Here is a 23229-nt window from a genome sequence, read left to right on the forward strand (position 1 = left end):
CCATTCGGTTGCGACGAAATTATCAAAATTTACGGACTTGTTTTCAAGCCAGGAGAATACTAACATCCAATAAACAGGTCAAATCAACAGAGTATGCACATAAAATAAGAAATTTATGCATAACATCCAAAGACTACAAAAGGAATATTTCACATCGGCTACGGTTCTGGTGTGTAATCGGGTGTAAAGAAATCAAAGGGATCAGATCTCATAATTTATAATTCCATGCTTTTGATTCTGTAAACTAATGACCATGATTATGTGTATCTATCTAGTCTATATTCTTTAAAAACTGATCAATTTCATTTATGTAATTATACATCCAATTTAAACATTTTATAATTGTATACTAAAATGTTTTAATCATGCATGTACCAGTATAAGTTTATACATATAAAAGTTTTTATGTAATTATCTTGGAGAAAATTGCTGATATATATTTTTTGCAAAAATATTAGATATGGTTACTTTTATATATTCATTCTGATTATTTGCAAAATTACTGCTTTTTTAAATAAATAACATAACAGATATAAAGAAGATTTATGTTTCAATTAGTATCAAAAGTATGTAATATATATTTTATTTAGTATTACCAGTATTTTCTAAAAAATTTATGCATCATATTTTATTATTTTTAGGATGGATCTCTACACCAAATAAGTGTAGGAGATTTTCGTTGCATTTGTTACTAATAGTAGGCTATCGTTTATTTGTTTTCATCAAACTATTCTCAGATAATTTATTACAAATACATTCACTTGTAAAAACAGACTATAATGTTGGCTAAGTGGGAATAAACCTATATATCTGTGTGACGGTGCCAATTACGAGCGGTGTAAGGCTTAAAGAAAGAATCTAGTTATAAAATCGTTTACATACCGTAATGTGCAAAGGTTCTACTTTTTGTATTGGTGACTTTTTCTTCTGCTAAAACATAATAATGATTAAATATGCATGTCGATACAAGTCATCTTGATTTCATGTACATATAAAACGATATATTTATTCATTTTCCTAAACCGACATTGCATCTTTCCTTTTAATCGAATATTTTTTGTTTGTTGTTGATTAAAGTCGATTTGCAACAAAATGAATGACATCCGTGCGATCGATTATTACATTTTTTTTTGATAATATTTTATTTGAAAAATGCAACTAAAATATTTATTTTTACTGCAATTGATATATGTTTGCTTTACTGATTGAGATATTATTCACAAATAGAACATTAATATATTTTGTTAAAATTGCTGTTTTTCTCCTTTTATACGCTACTAATCTGGACGTGTAGGGGCGACAAAAGTGAAACGTGCAACTCTGTTTTATCTAAAACCAAATCAGATTTTGTTTTAAATTGCGGCATACAAGTCAATTTATTCTTTAAAAATAATGTTTTAATTATTCGAGAGATTATGGACAACTGCTCAAAATTATAAAACAATCAAGTTTTTTTTTATGGAAACTCCGTCTTAAGTGCACGTTTGCATGTTTAGGATTTTTTAAATGTATATTGTACGTGTATAAATTGTGTGGCAGTTACTCTCTAAAAAGTTCTTTATAAAATCTTAGTCTTACATTGATTGTGACCTCCCCCAATCTGGTGAATGGAGACTTCGGTGACTTTGGTGACTTCTCAATTCTCTGAAAATATGAAAATATTGATAGTGTTCATAGCAAATGTTGTTTAAAGATGCTGGGAGGTTAAAAGCAATTAACCATCAGATCTACCTGAAGTTTTAAAATATGATTTGTTAAGCTATAAACTACCTTAAGAAAATTTCCATTTATTTTATTCTACTAACGTTTCCTATATTTTTATATATAGCTCTTCTTTTAAAGAAGAGCAATACAGTATACAAATAGCCACGACCAAATTTTGTGAGGAAAATTAGTACCGTTATATTCTGCATGCAATTTACTACTGATATCGTCTCTTTACTTGCCTCAGACTTTCACCTTAACACCCTACCCGACTTTGGAAAATGAAGTTGTTAAATGTTAAATTTATATCGAGATCGAGAGTGTCGCCATTTTTACATGGAAACAATTGCATCATTTCAATTAACGGGGCTGGTGATGGTGTTTTTAAAAAAGGCTATCAGTGAAAGGCGAGTAAAAAGACGATATCGTTTTTTGTGCTCAACGAATACACATTTTTTTCAATAAGTTGCAGTGTAGCTCCGAATTTTTCCATCAGAATTTTTTCAGACCGGGAGAGCTACAGACCTGCAGCTACATGTAACTTTTGGGTCGTGTAACTAGTTGCATGTTTTATTTATGGAAAACATATTGTCCATAAATTGAGTATCAGCTGCTCTCTGAGAAGTTCTGTATGAAAATTAAGTCTTACTTTGCTTGTTTCTTCCCCGAATCTGGTAGTAGGAGACTTCGGAGACTTCTCAGTTCTCTGAAATGATGAAAACATTGAGTGTGTTCATTCACGATGTTGTTTAAATGTGCTTGGTAAATTTCAAATTGTTGTAGTACACAAACAAATAAAGCCCAAAAGTGTTTGCTAGAATATCTACCTTTTTTGAAAGGAGTTTTGAAGACTTTGAAGACGGGGTACATGTACTAAGTTGACGTTCTTTATATTCCTGTAAAATGTTTGATCCTGGTTTAAAGGATTATATAAATTTCACTCATAAACATATATTCTGCAAAGCTAGGTATGAAAGTGATTTATTTCATTATTATGTAATAAACATTTTGCAGGCAGGCAGGGGCGGATCTAAAAATATTAATTGAAGAAGGGAATTGGGATTTGAAGAATGGTAAACTGATGTTGTGGAGGCTTCAAGGCTTATTTGTTGGATTTTTCCTATGAAAATTCAATGATACTTAATTTCAATTTCAATGGGGGAGGTAGGTTGTGTAAATACCCCCCTCCCCCCGCCCCTTTATCTGCACATAATGCGACTTTTGGGTCGTGTTATTAGTTGCATGTTCTATTTGTGGAAAACATAATGTCCATGAATGGTGATTCGGCTGCTCTCTGAGAAGTTCTGTATGAAAATTAAGGCTTACTTTGCTTGTTTCTTCCCCGAATCTGGTAGTAGGAGACTTTGGAGACTTCTCAGTTCTCTGAAATGATGAAAACATTGAATGTGTTCATTCACGATGTTGTTTAAATGTACTTAGTAAAATTCAAATTGTTGTAATACACAAATAAAGCACAAAAGTGTTTGCTAGAATATCTACTTTTTTTGAAAGGAGTTTTGGAGACTTTGAAGACGGGGTACATGTACTAAGTTGACGTTCTTTATGTTTCTGTAAAATGTTTGATTACGGTTTAAGGGATTACCGGTATATGAATTTCACTCATTAACATATTCTGCAAAGCTACGTATGAAAGTGATTTATTTCATTACTTGGTAAATTACATTGCAAGGAGAAGGGGCGGATCCAGAAAAATTAATTAAAGAAGGGAGTTGGGATTTGAAGAAGGGCACACTGTCTGTAGTCTGTAGTTGTGGAGGCTTCAAGACTTATTTGTTGGTTTTTTCCTATGAAAATTCAATGATACTTCATTTCAATTTTAATGGTGAAGGGAGGTTGTGTAACCCCCCCGCTTTATCTGCGCATAATGCGACTTTTGATTCGTGTAACTACTTGCATGTTTTATTTGTGGAAAACATATTGTCCATAAATTGAGTACTAGCTGCTCTCTGAGAAGTTCTGTATGAAAATTAAGTCTTACTTTGCTTGTTTCTTTCCCGAATCTAGTAGTAGGAGACTTTGGAGACTTTGGAGACTTCTCAGTACTCTGAAATGATGAAAACATTGAGTGTGTTCATTCACAATGTTGTTTAAATGTGCTTGGTAAAATACAAACAAATTAAAACCCAAAGTCTGCTAGAATATCTACTTTTTTGAAAGGAGTTTTGAAGACTTTGAAGACAGGGTACATGTACTAAGTTGACGTTCTTTATGTTCCTGTAAAATGATTTTGAGGATATTTTTTTCACTCATAAACATTTATTAATTATTAGGCTGTGCAATAAAATGATTAATCTTATTACTATGTAAGAACGCATGGTGTTGAGCAGGTGTGGATCCAAAAATATTAGTAAAGGGTTGGGGTGGAAGTCTTATGGTGGGATATTTAGTGGGTTGATAATACTTTGTAGGAAAACTGTGTGGCGGTTTCTTTCTAAGATGATCTGTATGATAACTATGGCTTACCTTCTTTTTCACTTCCTCCAGTCTGGTGTTACATGTAAGTAATTTTGGAGAATTCTCAGTTCTCTGAAATGACAACGAAAGTGTTAATTCCAGATGTTGTTAAATAGTATTTTCTTTGTTCATTCTCTAATTATATGTAAAAACCTATACATTTTAATCTGATACGAATTCTGAATTATAGGAACAGTTAATTTATGCTTGATTATTTACCTTATTTGGAAAGTGTTTTGGAGATTTTGGGGACGGAGTATTCAGTCTTCTTTCGTTCTGTATCTATAGAAATATTTGATTCATGGATATGAGAAGAACGCAGTATGAGGTACCCATCCCCTCTTTTTGTTACATTTTTGTTTTCATTGACAACATAATGAACATAAATTGTGGGGCGACTCTTTATAAAATCTTAGTCTTACAATGTTTGTGACCTCCCCCAATCTGGTGCATGGAGACTTCGGTGACTTTGGAGACTTCTCAATTCTCTGAAATAATGAAAACATTGAGAGTATTCATTCCAAATGTATGTTGTCGAAAAGCATTTACCATGTAAATTGCGGATTATCATCGTATACAAACGACTGCATTTAATATTTAAGTTTTAGTCTAAAATTGTTTGTATTTTCCCATTTTAATTTAATAACTAATTCTGATTTCAAAGTGGGAGGAAGGACGGGATGCAAGGTGTCTGTTACACTCTTATGATCCGCGAGTGATGCGATATTGTATCGTGTTGCTTATAGCATGTTTAAGTTTTTGAAAATACATTGTACATGAATTGTGTGGCGGGGTTTTCCTCTAAGTAGTTCTGAATGAAAAATCGGTCTTACTTTGTTTGTGACTTCCACCAAACTGGTGTTGTGAAACTTTGAAGCTTTGAAGAATATGGAGATGTATGAGTTGCCGACGATTCCTTATGCTGTCCAACCTTTGCACAAAAACACATTCAAATTATAAACCGAATTTGACTCAAATGTCAAAATTTCAGTAGTTTAATCGAATACATACCTTGTTCTGAGTCGCACATTTTGTTCTCTGTAATATACAATACATGAATATTAATAAATCAATTTGTTTATTGTAAACTTGGATATAGTTAGATTATGATTTGATGTTTGATAAAAAGAATATATATATATATATATATATATATATATATATATATATATATATATATATATATATATATATATATAATCACAGCAGCAGCTTTACAATAAACATTTAAAAATTTCTCCAAAGGTACAGTATTCATCACATGAAAAGTCTTACAATCCATCACTTATGGTAATATGCATTAATCTACCTATTCTTCAAATTTCACTTACAATGAAGGTTGAATCAGGTAAGCTTGGAGCGGAACCAATCTTTAGTATCTGTGAAAAGTAATTAGAATTTTTATTGTCACAAAAGAATTATATAAAATGGTTTTACGTAAACTTGTTTAAGACTCTACGTTTAAATCACTTCTGCTCTCTTTCGTGCTTCAAATGATGCAAAACAGGGACTAAGATTTGGAAAACCTGCTAAATCACCGACCAGATGGTGGACTTGCTAAAGTCTTTGTATGGTAGTTTAATGTTTATATATTTCTTGCAAAGAACGAGCAAAATAGGCATGATAAGATCAGCTTAATGGAGTCATAATACAAAATATCTGGACAATGTGGTATAATACATGTCAATCCTGTGTAAATAAAAATCTATTTTCCCCCTGGATATTGTTATGTTTATAATCAAGTCCTTTTTCTAACAGGATGATTTTATAGTCATATCACACGTTGAGCATTGCAGTTCTAAAAAAGATCCTAAACAACTGTTTATATATGGGATATAAACTTACATAAAACTCTGAACCCCTTGTGAGGCCCAAGAATCGTCCAGGGGCCAGGGTCTAAACAATTTTAAAGAATCAGCAATTTTGTCAAAATGCTTGCAAATAAGTAAACCATATGTGATAACATTACAGTTTTTGTGAATGATAAAAATGTTTTCCTTTGTACAACTGGATCCCCAATGTGGCCTCACCCTACTCCTCAAGATTTTGATTTGAACGAATTTGAATCTATACTATCTGAAGTTGCTTCCACTAAAGTTACAGCTTTTCTAAGCAAATGCTTTTTTAAAAGAAGATTTTGAAAGATTTTTCTCTATACATGTATATTCCTCTAAAAATGTGTCATCCCCACTCCCCTTGTGACCCCATGCTACCCCCGGGGATCATGATTTGAACCCATTTGAATTTAGCTTTCCTGGCTGAATGGTTTCTGAGAAGAAGATTTTTGAAAATTTCACGAAAATTTTCAATAATTTCCAATTTTCTCCCCTTGTAAATATTTGATATTTTCTTGTTTTTGAGACTGACAATGCTCAATATGTGATATAACTATGAAATCATCCAGTTACAAAAGGGGCTCAACATAAGAACATCTGTAGAAAATTTTTAAAATCTTTTAATACGAGATCTATTTTACTCATTCATTGTCCCAATATTTTGGATATGACTTCATAAAGTTGATTTCATTCTGTCTATTGTTGCTCAGGTAACATGGAACTTGCTGAACAGCTTCGAAATGTCAAACTACAGATAAGTTTACACTTTTTTTTGCGTCTGGTGGACAAATTTTTGAGAAAAATTAATTTTTTACATTCTGATTGTTTTAATCATCAGGTTCGTTATCGGGTTCTGTGTATAGTGAATAATGAGGCCGGTATGAAGTCAGTAATATTATCGTGCATTAATTGTATCACTTGTATCATTGCTTTTATCATTTCTAATAAACAAATAAGTTTGGTATAAAAATTGTGTCAAGCACTATGTTGTATATTTTATCGGCAGTTTTGGGGGGTTTTTTTGGGGGGGGGGGGTATTATTACAGTCGAATTCGTCATCGGGTTTGGGCTGTTAAATTCAACTGTTCGGTTTGGGGTACAGAAGACGATATTGTGCATAACAGTGCATTGCTTTCACAAATTTCTACCAGCGAATACTGAATGGCGTATATCCTATATTTAATATACATGGTCTCAACATTTTGGCATTCTCAATTGAAGAGGTTAAATGAACCGGTAGGGGACGCGTATTGCTTATGCAATACTAATACTCTCAGAATGCTTGCTATATTATAAATTCTAAAACTTCTATTTTAGACAAAAATGCGAGTGCCATGTATATAATTTTTGTATACTCTATTTTAAGTTTACACGATTCATGGTTATATGTATGGAACGGGGACAGAAATATTTGCAAGAACTTAATTGTTCTCGATCCTTTTTAAATAAAATATGGTCATATCAAAAACAAAAAAATGTTTGAATTAAACATTTTCATTCGACCAAATCCTGTAAAAGAATATAACAAAATTGTATATAAGCATTACATAATACCAATAAAATAAATCATAATTTTGGCTAAATGCATAAGTGTACAGGGGATATATGTTCCTTAATAGTATCACAAGTAATAGCTTTCCAAAAAGCTTGCCTGACTAAACAAAATCATTTACTGGAAGCATGTATTTATTTTATTAGAAATGAATTTTAATTTTCGCTGCTGTTTATAAATTCATAAGCGGAACGTGCAGATTTAAGATATAATTTCAGTATTTTTCGTCGATCTAGTACATTTACATGTTGAAATTATTGTTTTCAAACAATGCTGCATTTGTACCCATGGTGTGCTCTGAGGGGGTAAAAATTATGAATGCGACAATAGGGGTGATTTCACCATGTATCGGACACCCTTGGATTTTTCTCTTTGATTACGCATCAATTATAGTCCAAATATAAAAAAAAACTTGTTTTAAAAGTTACAGGTTTTTCCCTTGCTTTATTATTGGAGAAAAAATGTTAAAATTGTTAAAAACGTTAAAAAAAAAGCAAATTAATGAAGTGTTGAACGGTAGGGTTAGGATCGGACAATATTTACCAAGTATCGGACTACTATACAGTAGAGATTAAAATTAAAAATAACAAAATATTCTGGTTTTAATGCGCAAATACAGAGGTTCGGAAAAATAAATTTATTCAATTTCTATTCAGATTTCTTTTAATATAAATCCTCGAATCTACAGTCAGGAATTTAAACTAATGCTACTGTTTGAAGGAATATTTATCATGAGGGTTCTTTATCGTGCCAGCACCTATAGGAACTTTGGATTAAAAAGGCAGTATATCCATAAAACTCGAATTTTAAGTGGTCTGAGGAAAATGTTTGTATCAATTATTTTTGAAATCTTTATTTTACTATACATTTAAATTATCTCACAAGGAATGGGCACCTAACATGCTAATTATTAGAAAAAATCATGCATTGAAAACTGTCCGATGCATGGTTAATTTGTGTCCAATCTATGGTGAAATGAATATATGGAACAAAAATGACCTTGACATTAATTGTTCAAATTTCTAAGACTTATTTTAATCAAATTTTATTTCAAACCTTACTTCTTTCTAATTATTTTAGGTAGAGGGTGCATTTTCACTAATTCACAATCAAATGCACAACATTCAAATAATGCGATTGTGTAAAATCTTCGTAACTAAATTTTCAATGATGGCGTATTTTACGTCATTTTCCGATGCCGATATTGCTATTTATTTGACAATGTGACTGTCAAATTCTTAATGATAATAAAGTTCATTAGTTCTAATTCAAGGATATATGAAACAACACATGAGCGCATGCACGTTTATTTGTATATTTTTAACCAAAGTTGTCCGATCCAAGGTATGTTAACTCAACTATGGCGTGAAGTCCTGCTGACCTTTCACGCAGATTTCCGATGTTTCCATTGATCCATGGAGAGGGGGTCAAATGAAATGTTTGACATTTGTTTTGTAACAACGATAAATATTACACTTTAGACAGAATGATTTAGAAGAAATATAATCGAATAAACATACACACTTGGTTACTAGTAATTATTTAATGTACATGAAGTGAGACACGCGAATTATACCCTTTTTAAGATGAATGAAATCGCCCAATTGAATCAAAATCGGGGTACGCCCCGCTTTAGCGATTTGGTCCCACCAGTAAATATTCCAGCTTTATAAATTTATGTGTATTTTAATCCAGACTAGTGATTTTTTGTTGATAATGATAATCCAATCATTGCTTAAATTCTACCGTAGTAAACAAAAGGTAACAATTTGTTGCGATGACACCCCTCCCTCCTTTCCACCGTTTAAACACATAGCTTAATATCTATTTATAACTCATGGATTACACGCATGCAATGTTAACCTCCTTTTTTACTTGAAAACGCTTGCCCACGGTTGCATTTTACATCTCATATAACATTTTCATTAATTGTGAATGTACGTGTTGCCACATTTAACATGTATCGGTTTATCCTTTTTATAAAAATTTTGATATTGCGAGCTCCCACTGCCAGCACTGTTTCGGAGAATGCAACTGTCAAACCTTAAATATGACTGACGTCACAACATCAGGCAATTATATGATAATTTATCAAACGTTTAGGGCATAAGATTATGGATGTGACATTATGGCGCGAAGTAAAAGCTATCCTGTTTTACTAAATGAGGGGGAGTTGTTTCAAATCTATTATATGTTGTGTCATTTGTAAACAAGATATTTACTTTAAGTCGAATGTTTTGGAAACTAAATGGTGTACCAAATTATTATATACACTGATATTGTTTAACCAGGTGAAATGTTTGCGTATATATTTATCATGACAACTATTCAAGGTAAATGAAATCGTCCTATTAATTGAGTAAAATGGGGGTCCACGCCTCTGCAAATTTAACTGAACTGAACTAATATTCCCAACAATGTGAATATTTCTTTACTTTATTCTGTGTGTTAGCAATCCAATATCAATTACTACTTACAATTTCCTATGGTAGACTAAGGTGCAATGACGCCAACCCCCAATCCCCCACCGTTCCAACGTTCTACCATAATTTAATCAGGATTGCATGTGTTGATAATGCTACATGTAGCTCCCATTGCCCAAAATTAACTTTTTATGTAAATTCATTTAAAAACTTACCTTTCCACTTTCCTTTTTCACTTTTTTCATGGAATTTGCAGACTCGGTTTTCTTTGGACAAGTTTTCTTCCTTTCATCTTTATCTTTTTAGCTCACCTGAGCTGAAAGCTCAAGTGAGCTATTCTGATCACATTTTGTCCGTCGTCCGTCTGTCCGTCCGTCTGTCTGTCCGTCTGTCCGTCTGTCCGTCTGTAAACTTTTTACATTTTGAACTTCTTCTCTAAAACCGCTTATCCAATTTCAACCAAATTTGGCACAAAGCATCCTTATGGGAGGGCGAATATAAATTGCAGAAATAAAAGTCCGATCTGTATTCAAAGCGGAGAAAACCTTGAAACTGTAGAAAAAGGGGGGTGCATTTTTAAAAATCTTCTTCTCAAGAACTAATTAGTTCAATTCAACGTAGTTTAGCATAAATTATCCTTATGGGAAGGAAAATATAAATTGCAAAAATTAAGTGCTAATATTGATTCAAATCTGAGTTATTACGAAAATAATAATAAAGGAAATGCGTGTTTCAATCAGTTTAATAGCTTCGGGCTCGGCATACCGCAAGAATTACCTACGGTAAAATGGGTAGGCAAGACTTGGTCTGAGCAAAACAAAAGATTGGCAGGTATTAATCTGCCAATCTCATTAAAATTTCGGGATATGTGATTGACCAGTATATTTGTATTCGCTGTAAATATTGCTGCAAAATAATGCGTATTTGGAATTGACGATTGCCGATCTGCCCCGGCTTTTATTTTGCCACGGCCCGAGTTTGCATACCCATTTTACCAAGACTCTTATTCCATACTTCTAAAACGAGGTTCTTTGTTTAAAGCAGTCATGACATTATACGAAAAAGGGTCGATCTGACTATGATGAATTTACTTGCTATGCAACCGTTCGCGTATGAAGGGAAATTTTTGAAACATGCAAAATATATTGGTGCCGATTTTGTGAAGTAAATTAAGGCTAAATATTTCAATGCGTTGACAGTTTTCACACATGACGTTGGTGTTGGCTTGTTCTGATTTTCGTTTCGTTTTCATTATTTATGCTTTGTAACCTGGGAACTTTAGTCTGTATTTCGTGATTTTTACGTTTAAAATAAAACAGAGACTATGGTAAATCAAACAGTTAACAGTTTACCTGCGCAAATTAAGCAAAATCTGATGTAGGGGTACTGAAGTACAATTCATTCTATCGGTAAGTCGGCATTATCTTTTGCGTAATGGTAGATTAATGCAATAGGTTTTGTTGAGATGCTCGGCATTTTCTCGAGTTTATTCAGTTTAAATAGAGTTTTATATCGCTGACGGAAATATGTAGGTATATACATGTATATATATGATTCATTTCGAAAAAATAAATTGTGTTCTTGATTTGTTATATATGTAGTGCATGTTTCTTGTGTTTATTTGTTACCCTACAATGTCTATTTACTAACCATATTTGAGTGTTAAGTTTCGAATCATAAGCAAGATACAGAGATTTGCTCACAATTCTATGTTTGTACACATATCTTAAAAGCTAAAGATTAAAAAAGTAAAAAAATTGTCAATATTTATTACGAAAATTTTCAAAGTCTGTTCTTCCAGAAACCAACTTATTGAATTGTAAACTTAACCTTTTTAGCTCACCTGAGGGTGGGGCCACAATTGGGGGGGGGTCGAAGTTTAACAAATGAATATATAGAGTAAATCTTTAAAAATCTTCTTCTCAGAAACTAATCGGCCAGGAAAGCTGACATTTGTGTGGATGCATCCTCAGGTAGTGTAGATTCAAAGTTGTGAAAATCATGACCCCCGAGGGTAGGGTGGGGCCACAATGGGGGATCGAAGTTTAACATAGGAATATATACAGTAAATCTTTAAAAATCTTCTTCTCAGAAACTAATCGGCCAGGAAAGCTGAGACTTGTGTGGAAGCATCCTCAGGTAGTGTAGATTCAAAGTTGTTAAAATCATGACCCCCGGGGGTAGGGTGGGGCCACAATGGGGGATCAAAGTTTTACATAGGAATATATAGAGTAAATCTTTAAAAATCTTCTTCTCAGAAACTAATCGGCCAGGAAAGCTGACATTTGTGTGGATGCATCCTCAGGTAGTGTAGATTCAAAGTTGTGAAAATCATGACCCCCGAGGGTAGGGTGGGGCCACAATGGGGGATCGAAGTTTAACATAGGAATATATACAGTAAATCTTTAAAAATCTTCTTCTCAGAAACTAATCCGCCGGCAATGCTGGAACTTGTGTGGAAGCATCCTCAGGTAGTGTAGATTCAAAGTTGTGAAAATAATAACCCCTGGGGGTAGGTTGGGGCCACAATGGGGGGTCGAAGTATAACATATGATTATATATAGAGTAAATCTTTAAAAATCTTCTTCTCAGAAACCAGCCGGGAAAACTGGAACTTGTGTGGAAGCATCCTCAGGTAGTGTAGATTCAAATTTGTGAAAATCATGACCCCTGGGGGTAGGTTTGGGCCACAATTGGAGGTCGATGTTTTACATTGGAATAAACAGAGTAAATCTTTAAAAATCTTCTTCTCAGAAACTAATCAGCCAGGAAAGCTGAAACTTGTGTGAAAGCATCCTCAGGTAGTGTAGATTCAGAGTTGTGAAAATAATGATCCCCAGGGGTAGGGTGGGGCCACAATGGGGGGGGGGATCAAAGTTTAACAAAGGAATATATAGGGTAAATCTTTAAAAATCTTCTCAGAAACTAATCAGCCAGATGATTCTTTATAATTGTTAAGACTTTGGCCCCAGGACAATTTTTTGGCCTCATGAGAAGGTTCATAGTTTGATGTACGTTTATATCCCATATATAAACTATTGTTAGGGATCTTTTTGAGAACTGCAATACTCAACATATGATATGACTATAAAATCATCCTGTTAGAAAAGGGACTAATGATTATAAACATAAGAATATCCAGGGGAAAATGGATTTTATTTATATAGGATCTACATGTATTATTGTACATTGTCCAGATAGTTTGTATTATGACTCCATTGAGCTGATTTTATCATAACTATTGTTCCTCAGGTGAGCGATGTGGCCCATGGGCCTCTTGTTTGTTTTTGCTTTGCACTGATTTGGAAGTCTTGCTAATTTTATTCATTTTCACACGTGATTTTAAATCAGCCTTTGTAAAATTGTCCTCTCTAATAAAAATTCCCGTCCACAATTTTCCGTACCATTTAATTTTCACTATTCTTCCAACTTCTGGGTTTTTATCAAGTAATTTGAATTTCGGTACCCAGTGTTCTTTATCATCATACGAATTGGAATTGTTTCCTGTCCATTTCAGGAGTGCATATGGGATCTTTTTCCCGTTCTTTGTCATTCTTGCGTTCAAACTAACTAAATAAGCTGTTAGCGGAATAATCGAAATTGGTGAAAGTGTCAAACAACAGTTTCTTACTTTATACTTGGTCGGTGGGCGGGATTAGTATCCTGTTGCCTGTCCATTCACTTTAATCACCTCTGGTATAACTGTTTTCAAATGATCTATATATCTGTTACATTTCTCCACTGTAACTGTCTCCCAGAATTTTAAAATTCCTTGAATCAATTCTTCTTCTTTTGTTGGCTTAATATACTTGCGAATGTATTCCTTCATTTCATGCCACAAATTTTCAATTGGATTTAAATCTGGACTTTCTGGAAAAAAAAAAAGAATGAGAGAGAGAGGTTAGAAGTAAAACAAAAGTGTCCTCTCTAATTAGGAAAATAGAATATTTGTTTTAAATAAGTATTGTTAAGTACTGTTTAACGTGGCATAACAGTAGAATGAAATAGGATATATGCAATTTGAAATTTAAATTTGCATTGGAAGGAAATATATTCTCTTTGAAATTGTCCTTCATATTTTAAATTTCTTAATATAAAACCGGACTAATTTTAGGAATGTGTTAAATATGCGAGTTTAATGCCTCCTCCTCCTCCTTAAAAAAAAAGTCTTTAGTGGGACAAAAGTAAACTCAACTCACTTGACTTATATCACTGAACAAATGTAGTTGTAAATGTGATCTAACCTGCAGGAGTTTTCCACCAATTTATGTTGTTTTCTTCCATGAACATCTTTGCTGTTCTAGATGTGTGTTTTGGATCATTGTCTTGCATAAAACGATGAGCATTCGGGAATTTTTCTTTGATAAAAGGAATAAGTGTTTTTGCGAGAATGTCAACATACAAATCTGCGTTCATTATGCCATTGAAGATACACACGTGTGTTTTACCACGTCGACTTATGCCTGAAAATACGTGCACTTTTAACGGGTGCTTCGGTTTTGGTTTTCGTTTTGGAGTAAAATTTTTCTTTCGATAACTGCGTTTCTTGAACTGTTCCATGACAACGGATGATTCATCTGTCCATATGACATCATGAAAGTTATCATTGATATTGTCATGAGCCCATTGTAATCTTTTTGGTTTGTTTGTTTCTCGAATAAGTTGACAATAACGGGTGGTTCTGATAGACCAACCGATATTTCTCCTGATTCTATTGATAGTAGCTATACTTATTGTATATCCACAATCCTCTAAAATTTGTTGAATTTCTTTAGCAGTTATTTCATCATTTTCCTTTACACTGGTATCAATTATACTTTGAATGTTAGGGTTAGCCGACAATAAGTTAGGCCTTCCAGAGCCTTTGTCACGATAAAGTTTCCCAACCGAAAGAAAGGTTTTAATTGTTCTTGCCACAAACCATCGACCTGCGGTTATATTTTCACGAAACAATAATCGAGATATTTTGGAATAAATCCCACATTTAACTCCATCTCTCAAAAGATCATAATATCATTTTAATATTCTTCCCTTTTTATATTCTGAATTGCAGTTCATATTATCCGTTCATGATTTCAGATTAAGGATGTTTTTACGTTTCAAATACATACACTACAGTTCACACAGAATGTCTTCACGCAACTTACTGCTTTTCGATAGGCCGTGCTGAATTATCGTTCTTGAGTCAGCAGCCCATGCAGTTCATTGAAATGACATTCTCTAAACTAAAGTAAAAATGATTCCGTATTTATCTGCTTCAGAGATTATGATAAGAGGCCTTAAAGATGAAAACAACGAATACTTACAACAAACATTCTTAGTGAAACAAGTATCACAGAGAGGGAGATCGGTTTTTTCGAAAAAAACGTTTAAAAAAGGTGATTATGTGATCGAGTACAAAGGAACTTGTAAAGAATACGATGAACACGAGTTCCGTGCTCTTCATGCTACTTATGAAAAGAATGGTGAACTTTCATATTGTCTTGAATTTAGTGTTGAAGGTAAAAAGTACCTTATCGATGCAACAAGGGAGTTCGAATTTGGGATAGCACGATTGATAAATCATGCAAAAAATCCAAATCTTAAATTATTTCGGCCTCTAGTTGTTGAGAACGGAAAGAATCCCCGAATTGCGATATATGCGGCAACTAATATATCTGTCGGAGAGGAATTATTTTGGGATTATTTTTCATCTTTAAACCCAGCAAAGTGTTTGCTCAGTTCCAACAATGCAGAGCTGGACGAAATTAAATGGATTTACTCGCGACGATTGAAGACCGGTAAAATAACTTACAAACTTCCAAAACGCAGAATATCTGAAAGAAGTGGAGTATGTGTAATTTGTTACAAATATTTAAAGAAACTTTCAAATCATTTGATAACTACACATGGAGTAAGCGAAAAAGGTCAACGGCAGAAAATGATACTGGAAGGCCGCAGTTTGAAAATTGGAGACGCTTTGGATGCGATCAAACCCGATGTCAAGCGACGCAGAAAATTAACTTGTCACATTTGTTCTCGTGATTATTTTCAGCTGTCTACACATTTAGCAAGAGTTCATAAGTTGTCTCCTGAATTAAGACGGTACCATGTTGAAAGCAGCAAAAAAAATGTGACTTTGAAAGAGACAAATGTCAGAAAAAATATCATAGATAAAATATCCTAATTACTTTATTCTCTCTCTCTCTCTCTCTCTCTCTCTCTCTCTCTCTCTCTCTCTCTCTCTCTCTCTCTCTCTCTCTCTCTCGATTGATCGATCGAACCAGCGTTACTTGTATATTACAATTCAAAATGGCCTCATACATAATAATAATCATAATTAAATAATAATTAATAAAAACATGTTTATCAATTGTATTCTATTTAATATCTTATCTTAGAAAGAGGAATTGAATGGGTAACCCATTATCTATATCCCCTTAGTGGCTTGATTATTTGGGAACTATGTCGACATTAATGCAAGTGCATGGTTCTTATGGGTAACGATTTCGCCACATATCTTTTACAGATTTTTTCGGATAAAACATCCTATTCTTGTGGCTTTTTATAGAGGCATGGCATATTTTTATCGATTAGTCGTTGATGCCCTGTATAATACACAACCTAGTTTAGTCAATATTTGCTATCTGTTGCCCCTGGGTCAGGGTTTGTGATGAAAGGAGGGTGTACTTTATGGATTGTATGTTTGAATTCGTTTAAAATAATTGTAACGACTAGAGCATTTTGAAAACAAAATGACTAAAAATTGTAATAAACAAGCAGGGGTCTAAATGTGGTCTTATAATTCTCTATTTGTAAGACAGATCTTCAAGGTACTTTCATGATACATGCCCTTATATTTGAATGATTAGAATATTAATAGAGTTAAGGCCGAGCACATCTTTAATGATAAGGAAATGACTCATGCAGGTAAAGTAATGTATATGAAGTGTGTTTCCATTACAGATAACGACATTTAAAAAGTGTGTCGTTCTGAATCCCTTACTTCCTGGACTATATCAGTGACAGTGACAAAATCTCAGTTAATCTTAAAAAAACCAACATTTTAATGTTTATTATGTAATATAATATTAGTTATATAACATGTTTGACGCATGCAGTGAACACTAAATTAAAAAATCAAAACTGACTTGAAAGTTACTACAGTGTTCTTTACAAAAATGGGTTTTTTTTCAAAAAGAAATGAAGCAATCTGAATAATTTGCTGCTATTTCTTCTAGATGCTGTTTTTCCGTATCAAACTGTGGTCTATTTATCGAAAAAAACAATAAAGTTTCTAAAAAACGTTTTAGGATAGAGGAACAGTTCTCAACTGACACTTGAGTACCTCTCATGTCCAATGATGTGAGGTTTATATTATGATTTGTCACTATATGCTGAATGACTCCTCTGCCTGTTATGAATGTAAATGAAAGATCAATTTGGTCCAGATATTTGCACTGTGATAGAAATTTTAGTTCTTTATCCACCAGGTTTGTACAGTGAGCAAGACAGAGAATTTGCAGATTAGGAACAAAAGGCAAAAACGACAGAGACGATAACTGACAATTTGATAAATCCATCCAATATAGATTTGGAGATCCATAGAATCCTTGTTGGAATATTTCATTCAACTTTTCAATTTTACAATCAATGCGCCAAAATCCTATAAGAAAACGTTCGAATCCTTGCGAATATTTCAAAATACCCTTTAGTTTCTCGCCATTTATTGACGCCAGATTTTGGAAATCAAATATTCTCCATAGAGACGAACACTGAACAATCAAATCATTCAAGCGACGACAAATTCGATTCACTACCTGCAGTAGCTCTTTAAGTTCTATATACTCTAGTATCATCAATAAAATGCAATCTGGTAAACATAGCAAATTCGTTTTCCTGTAAAACATAAAACAATATTATATAATAACATTAGTAGTTCAAAGATCAAAACTATGTCGTGTAGTTTATTTGATTTTCATTTTGCTTTTCTCATAGTTAACTTATTGCAACAAAAATATACCTTAATAAATTTGCGTCTTCCATGTTCAAAACATCTGTTATTCAGTTATCCTAGCTATTTATAGCACTGTGAACGTTGTAGAGTACAAATAGTGCAGCTGTATTCAGTAAATTCTGTTATGTGACATTTCAAAACAAGTTGAAACCCTCATTGTCATAAGACATTTAAAAACAATCAATTCAAAAGTAAAAATCAGTGACATTCACTTTAATGAAAATAAAAGATAAGGAAGGGGTCCGATTTGAGACTTTACTAGTAACGTCCATTAAAACGTAATGAATGAGATAAAGTGTTTGATGAACAATTTTCTTAAAAACTTCGATTCGATAAAATGCCGAAAAATTGTGACGTGAAAATATAAAGAGCACCAGTTCGTTTGTTGCGAAATTTGCGCTTGTGTATGTTGATTTCCTTTTATGAATGTCTTGTGTAAAACCGTTGCTCATTTCTTCGGCAATGAACACAGTTTGTCGTAAATTTAGTATCATTCATTTTGCTCATTGTGTGTTGTTTATGCCGTAGGTCATACGTTATTTACATTTCCCAATGTCTTTGTCTGCAACAACAGTACGAATCATATATGTAACTTATTGTTTTGGGGATGTAATTTGCAATTTCCGCCGCTCTATATTTCGTATTCTGTTATAAATGTATTTCAGAATTAATGATTACCACAAAATAAAGTAGTTGCGCGAGACCTGCCAATATAATATTTGATAGCGCCCTCTAAATTCAAATAAGTATTTATTCCATCGGTATTTTTCTGCAATAATGTAATAAAAGTTTTGAAATTATATGTAGATCTATTTTTGTTCTCGTGATACTTAACATTGTTTACATGCGCTGATCCAGAGGGGTTCGGTGGGGTCCGGGCCCCCTACCCCCGGAAAAAATAGATTCATTAGATTTCTATTGTAAAATTATCAAAAATATGCCTCTCCCAACCCCCCTGGGCAAACATATTCATCCCTCACCCCCTCCCCCCCCTGCCCCCGATTTTTTTTTCTGGATCCGCCCATGGTCTTTATGATCTTGAAAACAAAAGAATAACCAATCTTTTTATAAACCATGATATAATATAGCAAAAGATTGTGTAAATAGTAAATGGTAAATTGGTAGTTAGATATTCTTACAATGTACATGTAATTGATTTTGAATTCACAACGTCAAAGGTCATATACTAAAAAGGTTAATACCAATATGACAAAATGTTCTTCAGATAAAAAGTTTTCCTTGAAACTTGTTTCCAATATATATCAATGCAGAGGGGCAAATCAGCCTGGGCCCATAAACCTGCGACTACTTGACCATCCATCCTTTAAGTAATGCACACATTAATTACGAAAATCGTTCAGCAAAAAGATAGCTTCTTGAAATAGCTTCTCAAATCAGCTGTAAGGTCTTAGTAATGAAAGATAGCATAATAATGCAAAACCACATTTTTCAAACAAGTTGAGAAACATTTAAGAAAACACTTAAATTACTGGACAGTGAAACGTGAAGAGGGACTAAACACTGGAAAACTTGATACTTATTTTTTGTATAAAGAAAATTTTACAATGGAAACATATGTGTTTATTAAATATCATGAAATAAGGAAAACACTTTGTAGATTCAGAATAAGTGCACACGACTTACGAGTTGAAAGAGGTAGATATGAACTTGTAAAAATAATTCTGGTCAAAGAATTCCTTTAGAAAGAAAAGGACATGTTTATTATGTAACCAAAATTGTGTAGAAGATGAATGTCACTTTCTTACTGACTGTCCATTAAAGAAGAAAGAAATTCATTTTTCCATTATGTCTCAATACTTTACAAAAATTTTATACTATTAACAAGGAAAGACAAATTTATCTGGTTAATGTCCAACGAAGACAAAACAATACTTACAAGTTAAGTGAATTTCTTTTAATGTTTTCAAAAAAAAGACAGAATACTTTGAGATTTAAGTGAACGAGTGGAATACTTAAACAGATCATGATACCATCTTTGTATTTAATAGCTACTTTTCAGAATACATAGATATGTATATTGTTAATATGTTATGACATACTGATGTACGTTTGCCCGGCTGTTACATGTTCACGTATGTGTATGGACTATTTGGTAGGTTGGATCTCTCTTTTAGAAATTTCTCTCTATTAATTGTAATCTTGTATGCCCTCTGGGCCCAAAATTGGAAATAAAACTATTATTATATTATTAATATTATTCTGTCATAAAAGGGAAATTGATTTTTTAAACAAAAGTAAAATATCGGTGCTACATTGTATATACGGGGGGGGGGGGGGTCGGTCCTGTCCTCAGGCATTCACACATAATATCTCCAAATAGGTCAGTTCTTATCTGGTATGCTATGGTGCTGAATTCAGCAAATTCCTCTTTCGTGATTCTCTGACAATCCCATATTGTCAATTGGGAAACAATTAGACTCTAGTTTAAAGTTCTTGCTTAGTTCAATGCAATATCCGCTGACATTTGATAAAAGTAATTGGATGCTCGAAATGTTTGTTATTTGGGTGACGCAGCTTTACAACCTTTCGAAAGCCCGCCATTTCACTCTACAAAATGAAAAACAAATAGTTATGACTGTTCTGTTTTATATACACTATAATTGTTTTTTAAAATACTGTATTCTTTTAATCATATGAATTTATATATATTACAAACAATGAATTATCTCATATCCTTTGCAGTAATTGAATTAATGACAAAATTACACTATTATACCTATAGTGTATGTAACCTTATAGTTCGTTGTCCCTTAGACTTGCTCAAGTATCTATTTGGTTTTATTTCATTTATTATTTTGTGCAAATTGGACTGTGTTTAAGATGTCATTAAACACTTTGGCATCATCGAAAGGTATTTAAGAGAGAACTGATAATAAAGCTGTACCTCTGCCTGTATTTAATAATTGAATTCACTTTTAGACTTACAATACTATTTATGATGTAAAATTTAAGCATTCTCAAATTTTTTATCATCTTTAAAAAAAAGCATAAAAAGAACTTTTTTATGCATAATTAGAAAGTATTAGTATTTTGCAACTTAGCAGGAATAATGAATATAACGAATAACCTGTAAGCATGCAGTGAAGACCAGGACTGGGTTTTACAAAACTATCATAAGATCTTTTATAAAAGTCATCTTAAGATTGTTATACGATATAACTAATGACAACCATTTTAGTTTCACAAATCTTCCGCAGATATTAGAAATCTTACGACAATTCATGCTTGCATATACTAATATTTTACTGCAATTAAAAGAGCCTCTTTTCTTTTTATTTATATTTTTAAATTTGAAGAGTGTACATAATAATTACAAGTGCATATTTTGATGAGATTTATGCTCTGAAAAAGTATATTATTGCATCGAATAACTATCTTTTACTGAGGATGTTATTGTTAAATAAAGCCGTCTAGAATATAATTGTTGAATATAAATGATTTGCTCGAATACATTCAGCTGTTTTAAACTTACAAGCATATGCGGTCTGAAAAAATGTGTAACGATGCGCAGGATTTAACAGTCGAGATTAAAAGAAAACAAGAGGCCCATGGGCCACATCGCTCACCTGAGGAACAATAGGTATGATAAAATCAGCTCAATGGAGTCATAATACAAACTATCTGGACAATATACAATAATTCATGTAAATCCTGTATAAATAAAATCCATTTTCCCCTGGATATTCTTATGTTTATAATCATTAGTCCCTTTTCTAACAGGATGATTTTATAGTCATATCATGTGTTGAGCATTGCAGTTCTCAAAAAGATCCCTAACAATAGTTTATATATGGGATATAAACGTACAGTAAACTCTCAACCTTCTCGTGAGGCCAAAGAATTGTCCTGGGGCCAATGTCTTAACAATTATAAAGAATCATCTGGCTGATTAGTTTCTGAGAAGATTTTTAAAGATTTACCCTATAAATTCCTTTGTTAAACTTTGAACCCCCCCCCCCCATTGTGGCCCCACCCTACCCCTGGGGATCATTATTTTCACAACTTTGAATCTACACTACCTGAGGATGCTTTCACACAAGTTCCGGCTTTCCTGGCTGATTAGTTCCTGAGAAGAAGATTTTTAAAGATGACTCTGTTTATTCCTATGTAAAACATCGACCTCCCATTGTGGCCCAAACCTACCCCTAGGGGTCATGCTTTTCACAAATTTGAATCTATACTAAATGAGGATGCTTCCACATAAGTTTTAGCTTTCCTGGCTAATTAGTTTCTGAGAAGAAGATTTTTAAAGATTTACTGCATATAATCATATGTTTAACTTCGACCCTCCATTGTGGCCCCAACCTACCCCCAGGGGTCATGATTTTCACAACTTTGAATCTTCACTACCTGAGGATGCTTCCACACAAGTTCCAGCTTTGCCTTCGAATTAGTTACTGAGAAGAAGATTTTTAAAGATTTACTGTATATATTCCTATGTTAAACTTCGATCCCCCATTGTGGCCCAACCCTACCCCCGGGGGTCATGATTTTTACAACTTTGAATTTACACTACCTGAGGATGCATCCACACAAGTGTCAGCTTTCCTGGCTGATTAGTTTCTGAGAAGAAGATTTTAAAAGATTAACTGTGTATATTCCTATGTAAAACGTTGATCTCCCATTGTGGCCCAAACCTACCCCCGGGGGTCATGAGTTTCACAAATTTGCATCTTCACTACATAAGGATGCATCCACACAAGTGTCAGCTTTCCTGGCCAATTAGTTTCTGAGAAGAAGATTTTTAAAGATTTACTTTTTACATTCATATGTTAAACTTCGACCCTCCATTGTGGCCCCACCCTATCCCCAGGGGTCATGATTTTCACATCTTTGAATCTACACTACCTGAGGATGCTTCCACACAAGTTTCAGCTTTCCTGGCCGATTAGTTTCTGAGAAGAGGATTTCTAAAGATTTACTCTATATATTCGTTTGTTAAACTTCGACCGCCCATTGTGGCCCCATTCTCAGGTGAGCTAAAAAGGTTAAGTTTACAATTCAATAAGTTGGTTTCTGGAAGAACAGATTTTGAAAATTTTCGTAATAAATATTGACAATTTTTTTTACTTTTTAAAGCGCTAAGCATAGCTCAGCCCTTTATTGTCGTTAGACTTTAACTTCCGGTGCATCGAATAACCGCCCACTATAAGCAAAAGTATACATCATTTAAACTGGTTAGGGAACCAGTTTCAGGGGTTTATGCACATAACTGCACGGGCT

General features: G+C 33.3%; 1 protein-coding gene and 1 long non-coding RNA gene across 2 annotated transcripts in view; both read right to left on the reverse strand.

Moving 5' to 3' along the window:
- The window catches only part of LOC105326691 (mediator of RNA polymerase II transcription subunit 8-B), a 121247-nt gene that overhangs the window by 48554 nt on the left and 49464 nt on the right, over window positions 1-23229 (reverse strand). The gene's annotated exons all lie outside the window — the stretch shown is intronic.
- Window positions 5052-10293, reverse strand: LOC136269921 (uncharacterized). Its single transcript, XR_010707541.1, has 4 exons — window positions 10205-10293; window positions 5511-5558; window positions 5191-5217; window positions 5052-5110 (listed from the first exon to the last, which is right to left on the reverse strand). It is a non-coding gene; the product is annotated as an uncharacterized lncRNA (long non-coding RNA).

This window comes from Magallana gigas, chromosome 7 (assembly GCF_963853765.1).
Source record: "Magallana gigas chromosome 7, xbMagGiga1.1, whole genome shotgun sequence".
Lineage (NCBI taxonomy): Eukaryota > Metazoa > Mollusca > Bivalvia > Ostreida > Ostreidae > Magallana > Magallana gigas.